Source organism: Tympanuchus pallidicinctus, unplaced genomic scaffold (assembly GCF_026119805.1).
Source record: "Tympanuchus pallidicinctus isolate F22 unplaced genomic scaffold, pur_lepc_1.0 scaffold3, whole genome shotgun sequence".
NCBI classification, from domain to species: Eukaryota; Metazoa; Chordata; class Aves; order Galliformes; family Phasianidae; genus Tympanuchus; species Tympanuchus pallidicinctus.
In genome coordinates, this window is record NW_026294747.1 from 98,026,191 (window position 1) to 98,052,497 (window position 26,307).

The window sequence follows — 26,307 nt, forward strand, 5'->3', positions numbered from 1 at the left end:
TTAAATTGACAGTATGTCACTGGAACAAGCTCATGAGGGCAATAAGAAATTTTTAATGTTTTTGTATCTTCCAACCTGGAAAATTACTTTTCTGAAAGACAGGTTTTTGCCAAGTGTAGGTTACCAACCTCAGAGCTTTTACATGTGAGATTTAACGACATAGGAGGAAGAGGAGATCAGACCATACGACTAGAAAGTTCTTTGCAGTCTTACTTGATTATTCCTTCCTCTACTAAGCAAATATAAAAAAGGGTAGCTGTTGGTGAGCATTTGCTCAAGATTATATTCTTAACTGACTGCAATCAGTCTGTGAAAAAGATGACTTTTCCGAGCGTGTAGGATTTTAAATGATCACAGAACATGAGGCATTCTTGGCAAGCAGAGTATGAAGTATCAAAAGACAACTGACATTAGTCACCTATTTTCATTTGTCAGTGCACTAAGCTGACTATGTTTCAATTCATGTAGGTCACAAAGGAGCTCAGAAGAGTTTAAGGAGAATCTGAACAGAAATACAGAAGCATAAATCTACTAAAAACACAGGCCATCAGATTTAAATGATGTGCAATTAAACAGCAAGCTTTGAAACTCTGGCAAACCAGATAACTAATTCTATATGCAATATTACACTAGTAAATATACATCAGTTTTAAAAATTTATGTTTCTTGCCCACCTTGTGCATAAATGAATCAAGTTACCTCACCTGAAGCATAATGAGCTGTGGAATGCAATGAAGACTAAAAGGTTTGACACCAACAAGTAATACCAAGCTCTCTGAAAGCAGCCACGACCACACAACTGAATTGTGTTGCACATAAACTATTGAGAACTACATTTAAACATTAATGAATTAAATTGTTGTATTTGCTAGGAACTTGCATCTTCTATTTTCTACTCACAAAGTTGATATGGCAACATTAACCTTAAAGCCCTTTCTATTCTTGACCCCCTTCTTGAAATTTGTTACGTGAAGACAGCTTTTTTCATCAAGTGTACAACCTCCAGTAAACTACACAGAAAACCATTGGCCTCAAACAAGTTTTTCAAACAAGAAAACAATATTAACCAAAAAGGACTCAAATGTATTTGCCTAATTTGGTAGGCAAACCTTAACACCTATTGATAGTTCTGAACTTAGTTAGAAAAATCCCAGGCCCTTTAGAAGGTGTTACAGATAGAAGCTTCCAAAATCACGAGATACTTCTGCAAAGCTAACCTGAAAGCCCCATGAAGCAGCATCTTTGCTCTTTGTATTTTCCCCAGAACAGACCGTGGACAACATTTTTAGAAATACATAGTATTCCCAACTCTAAATGCGGGTAAACAAAACCCACAGAATTACTGCTGTCCCAAAAATCAGATCCTAGGGCATTAAAAATTGAAGTGTCATGGTTACCTCTGTTGGTATCAGTATCACCTATGGAACTCAAACATTAGTAGTCTGGTACAGGTAACTGAGACAGGGAGGAAAAAGCATTAAGAGGTTGAAGGGCATTCATTACCTTTTTGATGCCCAGAGGCATAATGTTGCTCTTCTACTGGAGGCCAACCAAAGGTGAAGGTTGATCATTCTATACAGTGAAGTGAAGAACCAGTTAGACTCTCAAGTTTCCACATGTGATGCCTTCAAAGGAACAACATTACGTTAGCTGGCTGGCAAAACACATTGTTCGAAACATCAAGGCTTGAAAAAACACCACATCAATAGGTGAATCTCTGACCCTAAAGGCATCAACAAGGACAACAAAGTCAGCAATAGGAATATTGAACTCAAGCAGCAAAATATGGCTACAGGACACTTTCCAGAGATATTGGGAGATATTATTCAGTGTATCGGAGGTGACCAGATGTAATTCTCTTGAGACACACACATATTCTGGATGTAGCATCTTCAGAGATCCAGAGATCATACATGCTATGAAGAGTTCAGGTGGAAGAAAGCACGGGGAACTTGAAAGGATGTCTCACCATCCTACCACAGACCTGAGTTGGACTGCAGCAATTGCATGTCACCAGCTTTATCCTCACTGGCTGCTCAAATGGAAGCTCTCTCAAATTTCTGGCAAGTCTGTTGTGGTTTGATAGACCCAGTTTATATACCCATGTTATGTATTTAAATTTAGAAAATCATACCTGTATTTTCTTGTTAAAAATATAGGGGAATTTAAATAAGGCTGTTTATAATCCTTTCCCAAGTGACCTTTCAAAATTGACTTTTGCTGATTCAAGACAATAATGATAATTACAGATCCGACTGTTATTATCATGTTTAATAAAAAGCCTCAGAACGTACATTAAAGAATAGACTACCTAAGGTGCCTGATTTTAAAACTGTAGCACTATTTTTGAAGGACAGGTACATTTTGTACATTCTCCTTTAATTAGCATTGGCCAACCAGGTCATCCCATATCTCTCACACTGACTTTGGTGGAAGGCAAAAGAACACACAACCTCATAAGAGGAGGAACCTTGAAGGATTGGGAATCAGCAAGCTGCTTCACCCATTATGTTTTAATTAGATATTTTCTTGGAGCGGATATGTTCTCTAGGAAAGATCCTCATGATAAGTAATGTTTAACAAATCTCATTACTCAAGTTTATGAAGTCATTTGCCCCTTCTGTAATTCAGAGGAATTAAATCACTCCCACAAATTAAAAATAGGACTATCAACCGATTAGTGCTGTTTGAATGAAGCAGACAGAAGAGTAAGCAGAAGCAATAAGGAAATGTTCAAGTATTGCAATGAATAAATGAGGTTATTTCAAGTTCCAGACTCTAATTTCATTTCAAGAGTTTGTTGACAACAACAAAAAAAGACTGTGCAACCTTCATTCTTACAGCTTACACAGTCACCAAAATCTTTGAATCTTCAATAGCAATACAATTCATACATTCATTATGTTTTAGACAGAAAAGCCTTGGGGAAAAACAACTGATAAAAAAGGGCACTTTCATTTGCACAGGCTGTTTTTCATATACAAAGCTGCTTTTTTTTTAAAAAAAAAAAAAAAACAACACACAGATCTGTTAATATGCCTCTTTAAGCATGGGTAGAGAAACGGATCACAATGAAGGGACAGAATTAAATTAGAGAAACCTCCAGACAGTGTTCTGCTGTGGTCACTGCAGCTAGTGGGGGCATGTATGCACTATCTTTAAGCTAGAAAGCCTGGATACTGCTAAAGACATAGTAGAAGCAGCACAATGTGCAATGCAAGCTGCACACTCTTCCTCAAGGCTGAGCATTTGGCATGTGGCCTAAATGGAGCTACACACTGCTGTAGCCAAAGCACTGCCGTGTGCAAGGGTATCTATCATAGATGATTGTATGTGCTGGCAGAACAAATTATTGGTTTATATTTGAAGTCAACAGATAAAAATCCATGAATTAAGATGAAATGAAAGTTGAAGATGCAATTAGTAAAACCACAAGATTTCACTCAGAGTAAGCTGCATTAGTTAGACTCTCCCACTATGGCTCTTCTCAAGAATATTTTGTAGAATCAAGCCTCGTTCACTAGGTACTTTTGAGAGAATTAAATCTGCAGAGCACAGCAGCAACAGAGATGAGGTTGAGAAGAGGCAAACTCTCCACCCTTACATTTCAAAGTGTCAAAAGTCTTAAAAAAATTATACTCTTGATTTTCCACATGAAGTAGCTTTCCTGTTTGGTACTTTGAAAAAAATATATACATACATATATATATATATATATATATATATATATATATATACACACACATATACACACACACACACACAGTGCTTTCCAGAAAAGGAACAACTTGGAATTTTTGAGCAGGCTAAGTATATGCCATCCTGAAATACTTGTATGGCAAAAGCTATGATTTTCACATTAGCAAGCCATAAAATGAGAGGCATGAATGTTGTTTCTAAAACCAAGACCTATGTCCTTGGTAGCATGCAGTCACCAAAAGATAGCATAAGCACAAGAAATGCACTCAAGCAGGTCTAATGTACCATCCAGTGCAAGGTACTGTTAGAAATACATGCAGATACTGCAAGTAGAATGTGACTGCATTGCCCTTCAGGACATGTAACCACCTCCAGTAAGAAGGGTTAATGCATGACATTCCTGTCTGTAAACTTCAGGAAAAGGATTAAGGTTATAGCAATTCAAGACAGATTTTATGCAAATTCTTTTTGGTTGCAAAACCAGAGTCATGGACCACATAACTCTCAGAAGGATGCAAAGCAGCAGGCAATTTCAGAACATGCTGAGCAGTGTTATTTAGCAAAAAAAGGAGCCTGTGGGTTCTGCAAATGAAATGACTCCAACAGTCACTTGTGCATGGCAAGTGTAGAATTCTTTGAACAAGCAGTGTACATCAAGTATCACAAAACTGCATTCAGGAGAAAAAATGCTTTTTTTGAACTCTCTTAAGATCTGATACTACCTGGCACAATTTCTTCTAAGCATACTAAGATCTGTTAAGGTCAAAGAAGTCTGAGGTGAAAGGAAATCTGCTGTATGCAGGCATAACAATAATTGATGCAAATACTGGGATATAAAGACTAGGCAGAGGGATGAAGTAACAGATGTCACCAGCCCACACCCCAAACATTTTTTTTTTTAAACAATGATGTGTTTTAAATAAAGCAAATACCACATGTAGATTAGAGAGAATTTCAGACAGGTGGTTTAGTACTTCTGTCTTTCAGGAGAAAGAATGCAGCAGTAAGGAGAGGACCATTTTAATCAGGACAATATTAGCTAGACGAAGCCAGCAGGTGCTCCTGGCCTATGTCATAGAATCACAGAATCACCAAGGTTGGAAAAGACCTCCACAATCATCCAGTCCAACTACCTGCTTATCACCACTATTTCCCCACTAAACCACATCCCTCAGTACGTCTACATGCTTCCCAGATTTCTCATAGCAGCAGAGGCAGAAGTGAAGGAGTTCAGTGGCTCTTTTGTCTCTGTACACTGTTGGTTAAAAAGCACAGCTATGCCAAAGAGTGTTAAAATAACTGAAAGGAGTTTTAACATGAGAGCTCCATGCAGAACATGAAGTGACCTATTACTACCAATGGGCACACATTACAATGCAATGAGAATCTGTCCTGATGCACCTCATTTTCATGTAGCATTCAGAGTTCTGAACTACACATCAAGCTGACCTTGCAAATTCAAGCTAAAGACCAAGAAACAGACATCTGGAAGTTGGGCACAATATACAGTGCATATCTGGAATGTCTGTTTTATTTCTTCTCAGTTATTTCCCCAGTAACTCTTTTCTTGTGAGGATAAAAAGGTTAATTTGTGACAAAGCATCTTTTCTGAGATCAAAGGAGATAAATGAGAAATATAAGCACCTCTCAGGACAAGAATTATACTAAGCAGCTCACTCCTCTTAGTATATTCAGCTCTTAAATAACTTTTCATAAGTCCCTATTGTTAGATTAAAGAAAACAGCTTGCATCCAAGACAATACAGAAAGATCAGCATACTTCCAACAGCTTTCTGAAAGTAAGTTAGCTAGTGCACTCCTGAGAGAGCTTGCATCTGAATTCCCACATCCTGCGCCTGGAGTATACTTAATGTTTTGAGGCTGAGAATGAGCCAGTGATTTAGAATTGCTACACAGAAGGGGAAGAAAAAAAAAACAAAGTAAGAAAAAGAAGTCCTACATCCAGGTGAATAGAAGAAAAGGTTCAGGACTCATTGAAAGCACAAGTTCTTTCTGCTGATAGGTGCAAAGCTAGGACAGGTCTTCTTGAGAACACATGCAACATAAGACGTGGTATTTAATGAGTACAGCACCACCTTTTTGTGGAGTAGGTGTGAGATGTGTACTTACAGAACTTTGCAATATGATTAATACACTTAAAAAAGAAACCAGTTTCCAGTGTAGAAACAGTAGCATGCAAACAAGTGACCAAATGGGAGAACTTTGAACCAATAGTGGCTTTTAACAGTTTTCAGCTGCATTTTCACTTGGGCAAAGATATTCATAACTGAATAGCTGACCTGGAGCCTGTGTGTTGCTCTTACTTCCACCATCGAACACTGGAAAAAAATGAGGATACTAGGATTTTGTGAACTGTCCTCTTGCAAACAGCAATTCACAGTGTATTTTTAAGACTCCTTGTTGAGAGAAAATTTAAGAGAAATGTATGGTCATTCGCAAAACAAAAGTTGCAGCTGAAGAAATGTTTCCAAGTCATGGATCTGGCTGTTATGGTGACCCTTTTTCATACAGTGCATTGGTCTCAGGATACTCAAGTAGGAAGAGGGATTATTTCCAATACCTATTTCTACTTCATCATTCAGAACTGACTTCAGAGAGAGTCACACTCCAATTTTTTTAAGGAATTCTTTTCTAAGAGATCTCTTTGGATTTCGCAGGTAGAGAAATGCAAACTGTAATTGCTCACTCAACAAGTTGTACTCAAAATAGTAGAGATGACAACACCGTGTAGCGTTCTGTGCTTGACAACACAGAAGGATACAGATTAAAAAAATTACTCCACAGCCATACCAGAAAGAACAGAGCCAGATGAGTCACTAAGTACAAAGCCCACCAGCAATGCAATTGAAAGACATCAAGATGACCTTCTGCCTTTGTTTTAGGAAAGATGCCAGTACCATTTTGAAAGAAACGATCAGCAGAGGATATCTGACAAGTATATAATCTTAGAATGCATGAACATATGTACATACTGGTCAAAATTAAACAAAGAGCAAACGCATCATTTTAACACATTCTTTTTGTGTCCTCTTATGTAAAGCAATACAGGGTGGTACACAGCACACTTAGTCATAAAGACGCCATAAAATTATATACTCCAAAACTGTTCCATTGAAATCAGTTACATTCCCTGCGGAACCATAAATTACTTCAAACATTTAATGTCAAAAGCAACATGTGATCAGAATATGCAATTTTACATGTTGCATCTTCCACGTATGTAATCTATTTGTAAGGGTTTTAGTGCCAGTGTGGAAGTTGAGACATACAGAAAAACTAAGAAAATCACTGAAACATACTCTGTTATCACTGCTATTTAGAAGTGCAAAATCAGTAGCTCAAAACAACATTCTTAATTGACTTCTAAAACAGAGTTAGTTACTTATATTGATATAGATAATTCTTCTTAATCATGTAGCTATTAGATTCCTCTTCAAAGGTGAAGCCCTACAGTCCAGAACTCTTCAATTAATAGTTTCAGCCCACTAATACAAATTTACCCACTGCAGAAATACTAGGTATCTCACATTATTTCCCATTGTACAAGATGACCCACTACAGCTTTTATTACAGTATTTGAACAACAGACACAACTGCCATTATTTTTTTACCCTTCTCTGTATATCTATTAACGTGTTTTTTAATCCCAGTCCCTTGTTACTTGGTTCATTTACAGTGACAAAGTGGCAGCGAGGGCTTTTGTTCCACTCTGGATACTTCAATTTCATTTCAGATGTCAATGAATCAATGGCACTAACTGCACCATTTGTTTTCAAACAGAAATCTCTATTAATAGCAAACAGGAATTTCTGCCTAACAAGTCTAGCCTTGGGTCTCTTCTACAGTTTACTGCTCCTAATTTCTCAGGGGCTAGTAGGAACTGGTGCAAAAAGCAAACCCTCTTTTTGTTTTCCAAAGAAAAATCAAATTTGTTGGAAGAAATACATTAGTGCCTGACCAACACAGAATCATTAGAAAAATCTCACCTTTTTAATTTCACTACTCTGAGGCTTTTTTCAGTATCCTAATTCTCACAACAATAAAAGCTAGGCACTAATTAGTTTTATTGTAAGATAGGCTATCAAAAGAGAGAGCTAATCAGCATTTCCTCCCTTTCCAATCCAAAAAACTCAATTCAGTAAGAAGGTTACAGCAAAATGGTAAAAACAGGACTGCATTCAGAGGTCTTCCAGAAACTATTCAGCACTAAAATGAATATGGAAGTTTTATTCCATTGAAGTATTTTATACCTAGTATTTAGCACCCATTATGAACAAGTGGTCCATTTACACATGAGAATTCTAAGGTCTGCATCTCAGAGTTCAGCTTCCCCAGTGTGCTGAAGTGCCTCACTTTCTGCCCCAGTACAACATAACCACTGCAGAACTGATTGCTCTTAGCTGTGCCCCACTCCAGGATGCCATATACAATTTCACAGCATAAAGAATGGACTGAATCTTTCGCTTGAATTCTTTTATAGCACTACATAATCAATGAATATAAACATGTTATAGTTATGAAATAAACAAGAGAGCTTAGCAAAGCAGATTATAATAACAAAAAGAGAATGGATAGAATGCTTACCTATACCGTAGGCTCACTGCAAAACTCCAGACAAAGGACCTCCAGAAGAGATCCACTCCCACTGGCAGTCAGCTCTATTATGGGTCTAGGAGAGGTGCAGCCAGGCTCCAGCCCTTCTGGCAGCACAGGAAAATCGCCTTCACCTGTGCTCCACGGCTGACTCAGTGCTCGCCTCAGGTGATCAATCAGAGGTTCAGGCCGTGGTTCAGCAGTTCCCATACAAGCACTTCTCCATCTGCTTGCTTCTACTTTATTTAAAGGCCAGAAGTATATGGTCTTCAGTGGTCTTAAAACCCATGGGAAGTAATTTAGCATTGTTGTTTATGATATAGAGTCCAAAAGCTAGCCTAGTTTGACAGCAGTCCCACCTCAAGGGCTTGAATTTGAGGAGACCAGATTTTTTATCTGATCCTCACTACAATGAAAAAGAAGCTGGACACATATGGTGGCAACAGAGGACAGCCAACAGACTGGACTCCTGACTCCTCTCTAATGAGCCCTTTCTCCCTCCCCTTGCATCAATGGCTAACTCTGCAAAATAAACATAAAAAGGAAGTTAGCTTATTTATTTTTAGAATCTTGTTTGTTGCTGTTGTTTTTCCAATTTGACAGTATTTAAAAGACTGGAGAGCAAAGGGTCAACATAAGAGTTTGTGTTTAATCAGCTCCTTGTTTGTCTCAATGTCTCTGTGTCCATATAGATGCTGCCAGAGAACTTCATTAGCTGTTTGAGAAGGCAGAGGCCAATGAGAAAACTGAACAGGCATGGAGGATAAGTCCAAATGACGATGCATCTTGCTCAGGCATCAAGTTAAGCTCATCTCTAGATTTAGAGCCAAATACTTCTTTCAGGGTGGACTAGAAGAGCAGGCTTGGAAGGTTTTGATAGTATGAGGGATTGTTTACCCTGCAGGACATTCCAAATTTCTTTAGGAATCAAATTCCCCCAGTGGTTTAGAGTCTGAACACAGATGCCCCAGAGTTCTTCTGGTCTCTTCCTGTGGCATGGTATGCTTTCATTGCTCTAGCTTTTGTATTATGGACTTTTGTTACTACGTGTTTGAGAGTAGTGTTCTGTGGCTCCTGGGATATACGCAGAGTAGCATTTCAGTTGGCTTGCCTGTACTAAACATTTATCACAAGGCTGCTTGCTACTGCAAAGGAGTATATTTGATGGCCCAGTTGCTTCCTTCCAGATCCCTGTTCCCTCTAGACAGCCTTTCCAGTGTATGCACAAGCCAACTTCAAGGACAGCTCCCAGGAAGCATGCTCCAAATCTGTCCTGCCTGGACACTGAAAAGAAAACTAGAAAGTCTCCAGAGCCATCAACACAACGTAAGCACAATGCTGTTAAACTATAAAAGCAGAGATTTCTCAGGCTGACTGCAGCTACTGCTGCTTTCACCATCTCCTTCCTCACCCTAGGGAATCAAGCTTCACACTGCAGGTGTTTTCACAACACATCGTCCCATCCAGCTGACTGAGATATTAATGCCAAGCTCAAAACAACACAGTTTTTCCATCTACCTCTTCCTCTAGGTGATTTTAGTCCTTAATCAGCAGATGTTAGTCCTTTCCCTCTTGAAATTTGCCTTCTTATTTCAGACATGTTTAACTTCAAACAATCTACTGTCCTTGCTACGTGTGCAATTCCAAACAATAATAAGGAGTGGTATTGATGGCAAATGGCCCAATCTAGATGTGCTACATAGATCCTGACCTGAACTACTATAGGAATTACAGAGGAAAATGCTGCCCTACACAACTCAAGTGAGAGAATCACTATTAATTGTAACAGAGTCAAATTTTCTGCTGTGGTAACTAAAGCTCTGAGTAAAGCACTTTATACTGAAAGCTCCCTCTACGACTACAGTCAGAGGACCTGAATCAATTACTGAAGTATTGGGGGGAAAATATGAAGACATCAATAGATCCGCATTTATACTTACGCACACTCTCTGTCACCCATTCTCCTCCATCAATATACCTGACCCACTTTCTAAATCCCTGTTGTTGGAGATGTTACTGATCCAAAACCTGTTTCAGTTTATTGGGAGCGTACATTCATCAGAAAAATAATGCAGTGCAGCAGTGTCTTCTTCTGTCAGGAGCAGCTGGAATTATTGCTTACTTGGTCACCCTAAGGCATTCATAATTGGTAGGCAGGAGATGTGTGCGCCAAGATAGGCTGTAAAAGACACATTTTATGCCAAAAGCAGGTTGGGAATGCCTTTGTAAGTACAGCAAATGGTTTTATTTACACCTTAATGAAGGCAGTTTTGTTGGATTTCATTTTCGTGGTTTGCATAGAAGCATTTGATCTGGTGCAATAAAGATTCAAACAACATACATTTATGATGGCGCAGTACCAACAATTGTTACTTCCATCTGAAGCAAAATCATAATTCCATAGTAAAGAAAAGAAATCTCAACAGCTCACATTTCTAAGTATTCAGATATGAATCTGAGGATTTAACTTCACAGTGAAGTAGCATTAATTTAACCAAAAGTGATTTAAAATCCATTTAAAGACACAGAAAATTAAAACTAATTTAAACCTAATTCTTATACAAAGTGTTAGTACTTTAAGCCCTGCTCACCAAGGTTAAAACAAAATCACATTATCTCCCAGTGGGTCTGACTGTTGCAATACCAAAGAACACAGGAATCTGTGAAGATGCCAGAATGTGTGAATGGGAATGGCTGAGGCACGGGTACAGATTTCTTTCTGCCAGGTCTCCTACTGGAATAGTAACTGCTGGCAGATGGAGGGTAGCAAACAGCAAAGGGACTGTAAGATTTTAAACCAGTGCAGCTGTTTTCTTAGCAACTGCTTAGCCTGAACAGCAAATACACAGTTCTGGCAGCCTTACCAAGTTGATAAGTTATCACCTGCCACATTCCCTTGCTTGGCCATAGTCTCAGTAGAGCTACCAGTGATGAAAGAAAATTAGCTGCCAAACTCCAGGTGAAGAAGGCTCATGGACAAGGTTGCCTCTCTTTACTCCTTCAGTGATGCTGCTCGCTGCATCCAGCTCATGTTTGCCACTATTCTCTGAAGCTTCCCAGTGGAGCTTCCTCCTATCCTCTCACACTCTTCAACGGCTGACTGAACAGATGCTTCAGTTCCTGAACAAGAGTGTCAGGAACTTTCCTCTTGTCAGAACAAATACTGTTCAATATTAGTTACTACCACTTACTAAACAGTACAGATTCTGTATGTGGATGGAGAGTAGAGGAGGAGTATTTGTCTGCTGGCTGAGCAGACCCAGGTCAAAGCCAAATCCAGAACTGGACTGCAAGACTCTCCCCTCATCTTTGACAGCACTGTGCCCATTCTTGTCAACAACTAGCTAGGGAATCAAAAGCATTGAAGGATTACATATTACAGAATGCTGACTCCCAACATTTTTAGTCTATGCTTCACTTCAATGAACTAAGAACTCTTTTATCATTGATCAGAACAGAAGCAGAATCACTTAGAATCACAGAATTGCGAGGATTGGAAGGGACCTCTGGAGATCATTTAGTTCAACCCCCTGCTAAAGCCATGCCCCATAGAATAAGTTGCATAGAAAAGCGTGAGCAAACAACCTGCTGTGATATGAGAACTTGGTGTAAAAAAACAAACTCGATGTAGAAATTGCTACCAATTTTTATTGCATCCAAATGAGAACCGGCAAAAAATTGTCTCTCTAAGTTTTGAAATGTGTAGACAGTTCATGGAAGATGGGTTCTTGTGGAGATAACACATGTAATTTTTATTTTCCCAGATGTATCACCATTACAAAAGAAAATCACTGAACGATGGAGAGTGATGGAGACCCAGACTGGTGGCCAAATACAGGCAGCCACACACTGGCTGTGATATCAGCAAAGAGATGACTGTGATCTCACTGACTCTTGTGAACAAATTTGGGTGCTGGCAGAGACCAGTGTGGACTCGTGCCTGGACTCCAGTCGAGCACAGCTGTGAGACTTGGAGCACTCAACAAGGACTTGGTTTTGTTGTGCTGTGGGGTTTCTGGCAGCAGTTCTTGGTGCCCATCCCACAGCATTGCCTGTGTGTCCCTGGCCCTGCCTGGTTCAGGTAGCTGGGGCTCTGTGGGGTGTGCTTGCAGCAGTGGAGGTGAGTGGTGCGGGGACATGAACCCAGGGCGGCCAGTGGGGAGTAGGTTGGGGTTGCTGCTGAGGGACTGGGACATAGCTGCTGCCTGCCCCTGGGACAGCAAGTGACCACAGCCTCTCTCTCTTCTGCAGTTTATGACATCTTCTGCCTGCTGCAGCACCAATGAGGGGAGCAGCTTTCTGAACTCAGCTCTCCCTAGCCCACTACACAGCTGGGGGCCATGGAGGTGCTGTCAGACTGGACCTGCCCCATCTGTGGGCACAGTCAAGATGATGTTGCCTACATGACCCCCTGCCTCCACCAACTTTGCTATGGCCCTGCGCTCTGGTGGGCGAGGAAAAAGCCAAGATGTGCCACATTTGGACGCAAGATCAGGACCATCCTATACTCGGTGAGGTCAGAGGACGATTACATTGAGTGCCCTGTCCCACAGCCCACAGCACACTCAGGTTATGGCCCGCAGGGCAAGCAGGAGCCTGCAGAGCTGATCCTCCTGCCTCCTGAGCACAGTTTCCTACCTGCGGTCTGGGCTGCTTATTTCCAAGAACACCCACAAGACCTCAGACCCCTGCTCCAGTGGCTCCAACAAGAAATCAGGAGGATGTCCATCAATGGGTGGTGGGAAGTGCAAGCAAGGCAGAGCATCGTTCTGGGCTTTCTATGCAAATATGGACTTAACAAGGCAGCCTTGCAGCGGGAGCTACAGCTGAGTCTCAGAGGCCTCACTTTGTGAGAGGCTCATCATCACTGCCACAGCCCTGTATGGCCCAAAGATCCGCTGCTGGCAGCAGAACCCTCAGGACACCCATGCCAATGAAGGGCATGATAGCCCCACGACCACCCCCAGCGCTGTCACCTCCCATCAGGAGCCTCCTCCCTCTGGCCCAGGCCACTCTATCAACCCTGCAGGCCCTGAGGAGCACCCTGGCATCATTAATGGGGGTCCTGGGCACCCCAGCACCGCCATTGTGTCCTCAGAGCCGCACAAGTAGCTGGGGCAGGTGGAAGCAGCAGGCCCCTCTGCCCAGGGCAGGAACCACTTGCCTCGGGGGGCCCAGTGCCCCCAGAAGAGGAAGGCCTGCAGCAGCCCCCAGAACTCATCCCCACCCCGCAAGAGGCCCAGAAGTAGCACCAGAATGGCACCCATGGCTGGGCAGTGTGGCTCAGGCGGGCTGAGAGGCTGACATCAACTACTCAGTCTGCTTCTGAGAGAAAATAAAAATAAAAGATAACAAAAAAAACCATTTTGTTGTCTCTGAACAGCTTCCTTTAGAAGGTGTTTCTCAATATGTAGCCATTTGAATGTTTCTAGTTTTCTTTTGGAGAGACTTTTTATTCTCTTTAATGGCTTTCATTTTATATCCTATTAAAAATCCAAGTGCAATATTAAATACATAGAAATCCAATCCAATTTTTGATATTCTATACATATTAAAAAGCCATTTAGACCAGTCAAAGCTACCTTGGAAAGGATCAGATTATTTTTCAGGGGAATCATCAACATTCTACATTACGTTTCCATTCATAAAGGAAGACTCATTACAGTGGCCAAACTCTTCCAGCTAAGTGAAGCTGTGTCTCGAGTAGTTTGAAGCTATTGGCAATAAGCAGTTAGGTGACAAAAGGGTCCAAAAAGGTTGGGAAAAGACTAAGGAATGGAATGAGACTTATAGGACCAAAATTGCCTTAAGCAAAGCCTTTCTTCAAGGTATCATTGTAGGCTCAGAGTTTCCTGGCTCCCCTCCACTGTACTTTTTGCAAAGCTCTTGGGGATGTGGTCAAACAAGCCATGCTGAAACATGGGACAGTTTTCCCAGTACGTAATGCATCTGTGCAAACAGACAAATGGTCTGCAGCTGCTCTAGGGAGAAAGAGCCACTCTGCTGGACTGCAACAATCTTTTCCTTTTCTTTTTTTTTTTTTTTTTTTTAGTATTTTTTCCTACTGAGTACAGAGGGAAGTATAAAAACAATAATTTAGGCTGGGAGTGATCTCTGTGCCCCAGGGAAGCCCCTCTCTTTGATGCCAGTGAGATTTGGAAGATGGAATCTGCCAGCACAGGGAAGAAGGACCAGTGGGTCCTGTCTGCTGCTGGAAGGTGCCAGCAGTGCCTAGTGGAGAAATGTTTTCCCCCAGAGTAGTTCTGGAGAATGTTGACATAACATAATAACCTGTGGCTCTTAGGCAGCATTGCTTGACAGAGGGTTCTGCAGAGCACTGGGCTAATATCTTCACATCTGCATGTGTGAGTGCAGGCCAACAGTGTCACAGAGGTCATGAAGTCATCACTACGTGATGAGTTTCACCACATAGTGCAGAAACGTCCTCCATATCTTAAATGCTTCCATACAGCACTCAGAGAAGTGTCTCTGCAAAGATCAAGGTGCAGGAAACAAAACCAAAAAAAAGCCTACCTCAAAACGATCAAATAATACCACTTTAATATATATTAACTTCTCTGATTATCAGAAAATATATTAATTGGAATTTTCTAGGAAAAAAAAATCACCTGGAATTCTCAGATCCCTTTGTATTTTAACCAAAGTGAGAGGGTTAAAAGCAGAAAAATAAATTAAGATAATAGTCATGACACAGAGGAAGAGAGCACTGATCCATTTTGACACTCATGACTTTCAGATCAGAGACCTATGAAACAGTACTGTCCTGTCAAGCTGTAAAAATGAACTGGATGAAAATCACCTCAGGAATGCTAATTGTGACTTTGTTTTTCTGTCCATCTCTGACCTGTCACATGTTGAACTTGTGATTCTTTTCTCTGCAACAGAAGTTGAAGGAGAGAAAATTCTGACATGTTGCTGGATTGCACTGACCATTGAATGAATAGATGAAGTTACAGGAGATATACATATGCTAGGTCATCTTACAACTAAGCTGAGAAACATGCATTTTTTAGGAACAAAAAGGAAGGCTTATACAAAAGCACAGGATCATGGCTACATGACCAATATTGTTGAAGACAGATACCTCAAGGCAAAAGCCTGAAAATACTTGTCTTAGAGCAGCAGCATGCAAGTGCTAAGTTTCCAGTTTCCATAGGAATAAACTACTTTGGTCCAAAAAGAAATTAGTTAGTATTCAAATTGAGGTAACACTTCTAAGGCAAAGGTCATCCCTTTTTTTTCCCCTTGAGGTAGTGAATCTTTCTTTTCCCACTTACACATTCATAGTCATAGAGTATGAAATCCATCTAAAGTGGATGGAGTGATTAGAGAGGGAGAGTGTTCACACCTTTTCCAAGTTTGTTTACTCTCGATGAAAACAGTCAGCTATACATAGCAAATCTTCTTTGCCTTGCTGGCCAGCATTGTTGATAACCATTATCACATCACAGTCCTGCTGTCACAGGGATCATCATTATAATGAGCAACAATAGAACTTAAAATACTGAAGAACTTCGATCTTAATAATTATATATTGTACTCTAGGCAGGGCTAAGGTACTGACCTGATTTCTGGACCATAATTATTTATGATATGTAGATGTTAGCATGTTAACAGTAATGGCTTGTTCTTACCAAGTAATTTGGGCTCTGCTATCATATTCTCAGAGGGAAAGGGTATTTCATAGAACCACAGAATGGTCTGGGTCGGAAGGGACCTTAAAGCCCACCCAGTTCCAACCCCTGCCATCCACTGGACCAGGCTGCCCAGGGCCCTATCCAACCTGGCCTTGAATGCTTCCAGGGATGGGGCATCCACAGCTTCTCTGGGCAGCCAGTGCCCATGCCTCACCACCCTCTGATTAAATAATTTCCCCCCTAATATCTAACTTCAATCTCATGGAGTTTAAATTGATTTCCTCTTGTCCTACCACTATCTGCCCGTAAAAGGTTGCTCTCCATCTTTTTTATAAGCTCCCTTTAAGTACTGAAATATCAAGTTAACATGATCTAAGCTGTACTATTTGGCTTGAGAGAAAAGAATGTTCACTGGCCCATTTAACTAGTATTAGAGACATAGTCACTGCCCCTACAACACCTTATTTATTTTTTTTTCAAGAGGAAGGGAAATGAAAATCAACTGTTGTATTTTGAGGTCATTAATGATCTCAGGACAAATTTTTCCACAATGTTTATTCTAATAGGGGCATTTTCAGCTCTGATATTTTTAGGGTTTTTATTTTAAATGATAGATTTATTTTAAAGGATAGAATATAACTTTTTTCTTATTAATTTTCAGAAATGTTCCCTATATTGATAGTTCTATAATGTTAAAACTAACTCGGGAATCCACAAAACATTTTTAATTGGTTTAACATCATCACGTAGATGAAATGCTGTGAAGCAGAATATGAAGATGCTAAATAGAAGTAGTGAAAGGCAGAGGTGCTAAGACACATACTTGGAAAGGAAACAGCAATAAAGAGAACTTCAGGAGCAAGGTTTTTCAGAAATCCAATTCCCTGTAATATCAATTCAGATTCAAATTAGAGCAGTCTCTGCAAAACCAGAGGGCAAAGGATGGGAAAAGTCAGAGTTCTCCAAGGCAGTTGAGATGAAGAGAGGTCTCAGAAAAGAAGAACATACCACTACAAAGGCTAAAGGCCAAAGGAAGCAGGCAGAGAACCAAGATCAGGACTCTCTGCCAAGTGAATCCAAAAGAGCAAATTCCAAGTCCCAGAAATATCATTCAAGAATCCCTAAACAGAGATAGCAATTGAGAGCATATAAGGACATAGGACCCACTGGGTATGCGCACACAGAAGGAGAGGCCAAGACTGTGAAGTTCAGAATCAAATTCCAGAATTCCATGTGTAAGGTATCAGTGCTGAGGCATAATGGAAAGAAGACATGGTCATGAATCAGAGAGCCTGGATTTAAGTTCTGACAGCTAATTGGAGGAACTTGGGGTGTCAGCAAATGTAGAGCTTCTGGACCTGAAAAAAAATACATCAATTTTTTTTTTTTTAAAGTTCATATGTCAGACAAGCATATGCAAGATTAATTTGCAAGGGGCAAATAACTATATTCTCTACACCACAGCTAATAGCAGGAATCTGCACAGCGGATGTTGGTTATTTTCTCAAATTCTGTGGTCTGTGCAGCTGAAGTACCTATTGCCTGTTATGGTTTGTATTCCTCAGAATAGCAAAAATTTTGTTTTGGAGTCACTTACGCCTCTTAAAGAAGTTATTTGCATTGCCTTCACTGAATGAGATCATTTTGTTTTGTTTTGTTCCATTTTTCCTTTTGATATCAATCTTTTCTTTGCAAGCTGCCTCTTCCCCAGTATTCAAGTCCTAAAGCCTTCAGTGTGTGTTAGAGAAGTAGATCTGGCTCCTGCTGGAAATCTCTTTCAAGTACTGGATCTCACAAGATGCCCTGTCTGTGCTTCATGGCAGCACTGCAGCCTTGACTCTCTACCACTCACACACCAGATTTGACAACAAATTTATAGACCACATTGGTCACACACATCCTCCATGACCAGGTTCCAAGAAGAGTAGGGTAGGCTGCTGCACAGTAGAAGGGAAAGACAAAGAACAGGTCGGCAAGGAAAAGGGGATGAGGCTCCATGGCAGGAACCTCTTGAGAAATCATAAGATTTGACAGGTCTGTGAATTCCTTCATATAAAATAAAAGAAACGTTTTTCTTTCAGGACTAAAAGAGCTTGCGGCCCTTAATCCTATGGACAATCATCCTATTAACATCCTAAAAATAAGCCTAATAATGTTTATGACTTTACTTAATGATATACAACCACTGTAAGTGCTGCCCTGAGGGCCCTCTTCAGCACGTCTAAGGAACTGAAAGGAGGGAACTGGTAACAGTGATCACAGAGCCAGATGGTGCAGGCACCAACATAAACAGTCAGCCTGAGCTGCCTAAACCTCATTGCACCCTTCATGCATTTGCAGCCATGAATAGTGAGGGGGCTAGCTCTCAATTTCACAGACCACTTGCCAAGCAGGAGATACTCACACGGAGAGGAAAAGAGGACAAGGATGGAAAACGTCTGATCACATTTCTCCAGTATCAAAAGCGTCACACAAACAGATCTTTCCGTATTCACCTGTTAATAATTTACAATAAAATTAGCATATGCTTAAAATCTCCTGCATGCACATTGACTAGAAAACTTCCACAAGCTTTACACAATCAAGAGGGCAAGTGGATGCTATATGCATCTGAACCAGGGACCAGGGATCAAAAGCAGGAGCTGCAGCCAGTTCTGACAGAAGGGCCTAATAACCAGCTCACGCTGACACTGACAGGAGCTTCAGCTAGCAGCAGAGAGCAGCATGAAGCCACCATTGAGCAGATCTTCCTTTCTGATATTCTGCTAAGAAAGGCGGACAGCTGACAGGACTGAAATGGGCTCTGTCACAGTTAAAAGACCAACTTTATTCTCTCAGTGGTCCTATAAATATTCCCTTAGTTTAACTGGTTTCCAGCAGTAAGTGCTCAGACATATCAGAAGAGAGATGTGGTTTTTTACAAGGATTTCAAAACTGCCATCTCAATGACTCCTATTTAGGGAGGCATGTGCATGCCAATCCAGACTGAAAAATTGTGATTTTAAATAGCCTCTTTCAAAGCCCCACACTTGTAGGTAAGTACATCTTGACAAGCAGAAGAGAATTATGGTATTTACCAATGTGCAAAAATGCAGTTACCTACAATAGGGAACAATAACATTTTTACTTTACAGTGTATTGATAGGAAATGAAAAATACTACCTAAGTGCTCAGTTAGCCTTCTGTGCTGTGAAACACTCTGGGCTCTGTTCTGCTTTCTTTTGCATCGTATGCTAACAGCTCCCCAGGCAAAGCACAGAGATGTTCTGCACCTCACGTGACACTCTCACCTACCTTGTACATTTAAACATATATTGTACAGAGCCTGCTGCAGCTATCTAAGATTACCGTAAAGGTTCATGTAGATTTCTATAGTGACAAATCCAAAATTAAAACTGTTGCAAGGACTACATGCAGAAAAGAAGTCAAAATGGAACTTCCTGTCCAAAAACTCAGTTCGGACATCAAAAGCAGTGTGCATCACCTGGAGCTGTCTGAACAAATACTGCTGGATTTTTCAACAACTTGCATATGAAAACATCCCAGAAAAAGCATGCCTCGATGCCTCAATGCAATCCAACACGCTTTCAAGCACTGTGCCGTTACAATCTGGAGTCCTACTAATTAAGCCTTGCAGGTGGGAAAAAAAATCTCCTGCAGGAATCATTCAGATTTTCTAACTTTTCCCAAATAGTTTTCTTTGTGTAACTTGTGCAGCTGGCACCAAACATACATTGCTGTGGTTTTCTTGGCACGAGGTTGCTATGGCTGAAGTCCATGTTGTTCAAGTGATAAAGCTACTAAGTACCAGATGCACAAAAAGGCAAGGGCATCTGCATTTCACTTGTCTTTGTATTTACCACCCAACCCTGAAGCTCAGATACATAACACTTCTGCTTTCTTCTTCCTTCCTTCCCCAGTTGGCACATAAATCTCCAAATCCCTCAAGGGACTCAGGTGTAAACATGAGTGTTCCTCAAGTGCCTGAAGTACGTGTGGCCCTGCACGTAGATGCTTAAATCTTAACATCACTTGGCAGTGCAGCGCCGATGCCTGCTGGGCCCCACCAGTTGGTGTTCCAGCTGGTGGGTGACTCAGGTGCTGGTCTATCAGCATGCTTAATGGAAGAGTGGTGCTTCTGCCTTTTCAAGCACAACTAACAGATGAACTACTGTTCCCCTCTATGTACAACAATCTAGTGGTAAACTCAGCAAATGAAGCAATACAAAACGCATTTCCAAAGCCATGTTCTGCCTCGTGGCATGCAAATTCACCTCTTCAGAAAACTGCTCCTACCATAAGTATCTGGCTATTTTATGAGGCAGATGTCTTCACCACCCTCTCCGGCTGAGCCTGCTTCACTTTGTATAAAAAATTAAAAGTGCACTGGGAGAAGGAAAGAAACCTGACTCTTGTGGTCAGGACTCTCCCCAGGGAGTTCTCAGTGCCAGGTATACAGAAATGACTACACATTCTGCAATAAGGACTTACAGTAAACTTACAGTAAATGGGAGTAATGTCAGGGGAAGTTCCACGGGGGAATTGTTGATTACAAGGGAGATTCTCACCTCCAAATTTGTAACAATTTTAAGAACCCCACAATGAGAATGAGAGGATGTAGAAGTACTGTCTCTCAACCTCATATCAGGGCAGCTTCATCAGGAAAGATGGGTTAAATCCCATCAGGAAGAGCAGAACACTGTGCCTCAGTGTCTGCATTACTGGCCCTAGCCTCTGAGCTGCTATGATTCTGCATCATTCTTTAGACAAAAGGACCAACATAAATTTAGGCTTAAGAAAAATGCAAGCTGAAGGATGACTGATAGGTAACAAAACTCACACTTACAATGTACTGACTCATATTCTAGCTCTTGTACCCAGGAACACTAGGAGCCTCAGAGTTTGGCCAACTTGCCTCTCAGCAACCATTTTACAGGTGAAAAGGACTCCTGGAGAGTCACTGTGCCGTGCTGTTTAGACAAGCAGCTTCTGCTTGTTTTCTTTTAGAGAGAAATCTCTGAGTCATCAGCATCATTACTGCCTCCTTTTTGCTTACCTAGCCTTATTAAAAGAATTAGACCGATCAGCGAGGGGCAGCAATTTAACTGGTGCACACTTTATAAACAAAGGTTCACCAATTTCCTTCCATTTCCTCTGATATTTTTTGCCTCTGCTGCTACATGAAGAAATACTGTGGCCTGATCTCTCCCAAGCAGGACTTCAGTTCTTAAAGAGATAGAATTTATTATTCGCTATTTCAAATACAAAACATGTACACATTTTAATCCCTGCCATCAGCCTGACATCTCTACCTAGAGTAGGTCTAAGATGCTTATCATTCTCTCAGCTAAGTGACTGCCTCTTACATGGCAGAGAATAATAAATGATCCTTAAATCTCATTATAGTCAGAGGAAGATGAGTCACTGAATGCCAACTAAAATAAGCATGGCATTGAACTTGTTTTCAGTCACTACTGCACAAAGCCTATGGATAAAGACAGGATGAATGACACCAACCAATTGTGTATTGGCAAAATCTGTCTCTTTCAAAATAGGATAGTAACAGCAGCTGAGATTAATGATCTAAAGATCACAAAGCATATATACACTTAAACAGAAACCGGCTGCAAGCATTTCTGAAATGCAATGAGAACTGCTTTCAAAAGCTGTCATATGGTACAGAGCAATGTTAGGGGACAAAGAAGTCAATTTTTCTCATCCATCTGAATGACAGATTTGGCCAGGGGACATGAGGAGCAGGCCTGTTCTACCTCAACAAAGAAACTAATAAACATAGGGCATGTAATGGCTCTGGGCAATAACAGCCATTGCCTTTAGTAGGGAATTATCCTAATTCTCTTTCCTATCCCAGTAGGGCACTATTTGGTGCTGACCCAGAAGGGAGAGTACTACCTATTGCCCTGAAAAGCACTTCTTCATTTAAGGATAACATCTTCAGGCCAGTTTGCCATGTGAGCAGGCACCCTTCCTGTTCTGGCAATATATCAGTAAGCAGCTCATAAGAACAATGTGATATCAGTGATTTATTGTAGAGGATAGCAACAGGGAATTCTTTATCTGTGGGATTGACTACAGCCAGATATTTGCATCTCACAAGTGAATGCTGAAGTCCTTGCCCCTCTCATCTCAGTGAGATCTCTGCCAGAGAGGTATCTAGGCATAAGGTGCAGCTTGCAGGATTTCTTCCCTTCTAAACAGCATCTTGAAATTCTATAGCTATTGTTAAAGAAAAGCTAATGAATAAGTTTTCTCATGAGGTAACAGTGCAGGCTTTAGATCTTCTGTTTATTGCGTTTCATTTACTGAATTTCCTTGCATGGGACTTAAGATGCAGCTTTCTACAGCAGCAGCAAATGTTTCGATTCCTAATATAAAAATCATGTTGATTATGCAGGTCAATGGATCCACAGCAACCGTGACATTACTTGTGACAAGTGATGGGAACATTGGATATTTTTCGCTAAAGATAGTAAATAGGGAGACAGTTGAAAACTGGAGCCAATGCTGGAAGAGATTAATGAGAAACTAAATGATTTACAAGTACCATGTCCTCATTTGACTGGAAATTAGATAAATTAACCTAAAAAAAACCAATGCACTAATGAAGCAGAAAAACAACTCCACAAACACATAACAAATGGACTTGATGGGGAGGGGAGGAAAAATTGAAGGAGAAAAAAAGTGAAGAAAGAAATGACAGCCTACATTTAAAATGTGCTTGGCAACCCAAGCAATTAAATGGTAACAATTCAAGCAGAAGCTCTTGAAGTTGTTTCCTGAAGTTGACAGGGAAGGAAGGGGAAGCTGATGTATAGTAGCCTATCTAAGATGGCGGGTATAACTCTTAAAAAGAGAATGCATTGTATGGGAGAGTCTTACAGGACAATTGCTACCCAGCATGATAACAGAAGTGTAATTTTAATTATAATGGGCTTGTCAGACAGAGGAGAGTTGTAAATTCTGGGGGTAGAGGTTGGGTAAGGGGCAATTAGCCTGTGGTAAGGAACACATTTTAGGGAATCCTCCAGGATACTCTCCCATACAAAAAGAAATAAAAAAAAAAAAAAAAAGTGCAATTTTCCCTACTTCAGCAAATTTGCATAGACACAATATGAAAAGTATTGATTCCGCAGCAAAGTGTCTATGAAAGGGAATACTTATTGGGAACCTGCAGCACCACCACATAATAGGAGTGGAACAAAAGAAACAGCACAGCTGGATCTCAATAATCTTCATCACCAGGCCCATTTTGCAGGCACTAAATTCTGTCTTTTTGTTGCCCCAACCACTAAAGCGGCCACAGCTGCAGCAGAGGATGAGCAGCCATTTAGATATTAGCAGTTTTCCCTCTGGCCTGTTGTTTTAATGACAGAACTTTCACTGAACCTGAGGGCTTGTCACTACTTGTCTTAACCTTAATTATTTTAACAGGCCCACTTCTATGCTGAGGTTCCTGGAAAACTGGAAGTGATTTGCAGAAGAATTTTACTGGCCAGTTCCATTATCCCTGCAGTACCTCAAAGGTGATCCAGCTACATCTTGTTAATTAAAAGTCTGTTGTATATTACATCAGTTTTGACTTTGGTTAACTCTGCAGCTGAAATAGCTGTATCTGCATAATATACTCTTTTTTAAACTACTATTTAACCTGCTCAAAGCTTCCTGGTCTAGAACTTAATAGTCAACGCCATAATTAATATGCATATTGCTAAAAGCATGTTCTTCTGAAGTTCTTGGTCTAGAGTCACGAATAAAAAATATATATATTCATTTTTTTCTGGTTCAGTCACCAAACCAAGAAATAGAAATAAAAACACTGGGACACAACAGATAGCTATTTTAATTTCACTTTGAAAATTATTTTTAATATGGAATATATCCCAATAATTATTTGACAAGAGGAGGACAGTGAGAATCACTGTGGGTGGATTCAGGTCTCTCTTAAAGGCTGCTATCTGGACTGTCCTCACTGCTGCAATGTATGTTTCTGTATTACTGTGCAGTAAAAATGTTTTAACAGGAGGAAGTCAGCAGCATCCTAGAGATAATCAACAAAAGTTTCTCCAAGGTCTGAGAACAACCATTGTGATTTAGGTTTGGACTGGATTTGAAGCTTCCACATCTAAATCCCAAGCAAAAAGCAATGTAATATGGGCTGTTAATGGAAGAAACACATCACCCCTTTTTTTGTTGTTCCAAGTGGTATCTAAGTTCCTTTCTTAATCAAAGCTCTAATGTTGAAATCCTCATGTTTGGAAAATATCAGAACTATTCTTGTCAGCATTTTTTTTTTTTTCATTTTGGTTTGTTTGCTTGCTTCAGCCAACATCGTTTGATGAATTCAGTTGCATTCAAGAATTCTTTGACCAACCAAATATGACCTATTCATATAGGAGGAGGAAAGAAACAAGAAAAATGCAATTCCGTTCCAGTTGTAGGCATTTTACAGGTATTGTTCATGTGGAACAGGTTAAGGAACATCACAGGGATCACGAGATGAGCTGTCCCTTCCGTGTGACATACAGCCAATTTTAACAGCATACTCAGAGCTACCGGTGAATCAAATTCATCTCCATGTAGAAAATTGCACTTAAACCTTCAAAACAAGGCTCTCTAAGTGAGACGTAAATGATCATCTATACTTCTTTCCTGACTCTTGAATGGAGCTGAATTTCCTCCCAGGAGGTTAGGATAAATATCAGTACTCTTCTGAAAAAACTGCAGAGATGCTACAGGTAAACAGAATAACATTTGTTTTAATAAAAATATTGAACCAGAGGGGTGTTGCAGATTTCTGTTAAGATTGCCCATGTGCAGAAAAGCCCTTAGCACACAGGATTCTTTATGGTAAACGTATTTAGCTATAGCCTCAGCCATTAAAGCAACGTGTTTTGTTCATATTTGCTGCAGAGGACCTTCTTCTCAATTCTATTTGTTTAGGTGGAACAGAGAAGAAACACAATATCTAGCAAGAATCCTATGCACATATTTACCTCTGCTACAAAAAATAGATGTGAACCAACAGAGACTCCTAGTCTGTTTTAATTTGAAAGGACAAGCAAGATGTTTTACAATTATCTTTGCCTTCAGTAGGGCAACTTTAAAAGATTCATAGATCTACAAGGCATGATCCTTTTTTTTTTATCCAGTCAGCCCACTGGACAAAATACTTATTCAAGCATTTGAATGTGAAAACAATGTTGTTATGGAGCAATACAAAGTAATGTTTACCCAACAATCCATTAATACACTCATTAAAATCCAGTCTTTAGCTAGGTGCTAACGAATCTGGTGAGAGCTGAAGTTCCCTCCATGCTTTGCAAAGGCTCTCTAGTCTATTGCAGCAGGATCAAATAGAAGACAAAACAGTAGGAACATATGAGAAAAAGAAGAAATACATTTCCCTTCTGTTCTGCTTTAAAGATATTTGTTATCAGTGTTTGTAATGCTGCAATGAAATTAAATCTATTCTACAATATTGAATTCTCAAAACAAACACATACTGATTTATTTTCTTCATATAAAAAGTGTATGCCTATCTAGTGGAGACAGTGTCATAAAAGGAGTAATTTCTGATGCACAGGGAACTTGTTATGTTCTTCCTAGATCTCTCTGAGTGTACACAGTAATCCAAACTGTCAGTCTCAGTAGGCAGGCAATGAAGGAGCACTAAAGCCACTGCCCTACTGGCAAGGAAATGACTGATCTCCACATGCAAGGCAAGCAGTGCTGCTTCACCTCTCTCTGAAGGAGGACACCCCACCTGCCAGGATAGGCTGGGCACTGAGCAAGCTGCACCAGCACAAAGAGCACACCGGGCACTTAGCAAGAGAGTGCAGAGAACAGAAAGCATTTTGGGGACTGATAAAAAACAACAAACAAACAAACAAACAAAAAGCTTGCAAGAAAACACGAGGGTTTTTAAAAAAGGGGGCAGGAGAAGGAAGAGAGGAAAGGATAAGACAATCTGTGGGGTCATGGGCAGAAGAGATGTTTGTGGCTTCACTTGGAGTATTTTTGAGATTCTTCCTATCAAATACAGCAGGACTAAAATATTTCATGGGCATTTTGAAGATAATATGGAACAAATTGGAAGCCAGGAGGCCAGCTTCAACATGAAATCACTCAATTAGACCAGTAAACTAGAAGGAAGAAAATCAGGTTCTGAATGAATGAAAAGCTCTGTGTGCCCTGTCATAAATAAACAAAATATGCTCCTTACTCCTTACTGGCTTTGGGACAAGTGGCAGAAGTGCTGGCAGATTCTAAGGTGCTCCAGACACATGTAATTTACAACTTGGACTCATCCTGTAGAA

General features: G+C 40.4%; 1 protein-coding gene across 5 annotated transcripts in view; it reads right to left on the minus strand.

Moving 5' to 3' along the window:
• GADL1 (glutamate decarboxylase like 1) overlaps nt 1-26,307 on the minus strand; it is a 244,774-nt gene that overhangs the window by 84,242 nt on the left and 134,225 nt on the right. For 3 of the 5 annotated variants that reach the window (XM_052695916.1, XM_052695913.1, XM_052695914.1), the window contains one exon: nt 1,504-1,625. The exons of 1 other annotated variant lie outside the window; for it this stretch is intronic. The gene's annotated coding sequence lies outside the window, so the exon portion shown is untranslated. Of the gene's footprint in view, nt 1-1,503; nt 1,626-8,303; nt 8,388-26,307 lie in introns of those variants that run through there. One more of the 5 variants, XM_052695918.1, reaches the window with a different exon arrangement.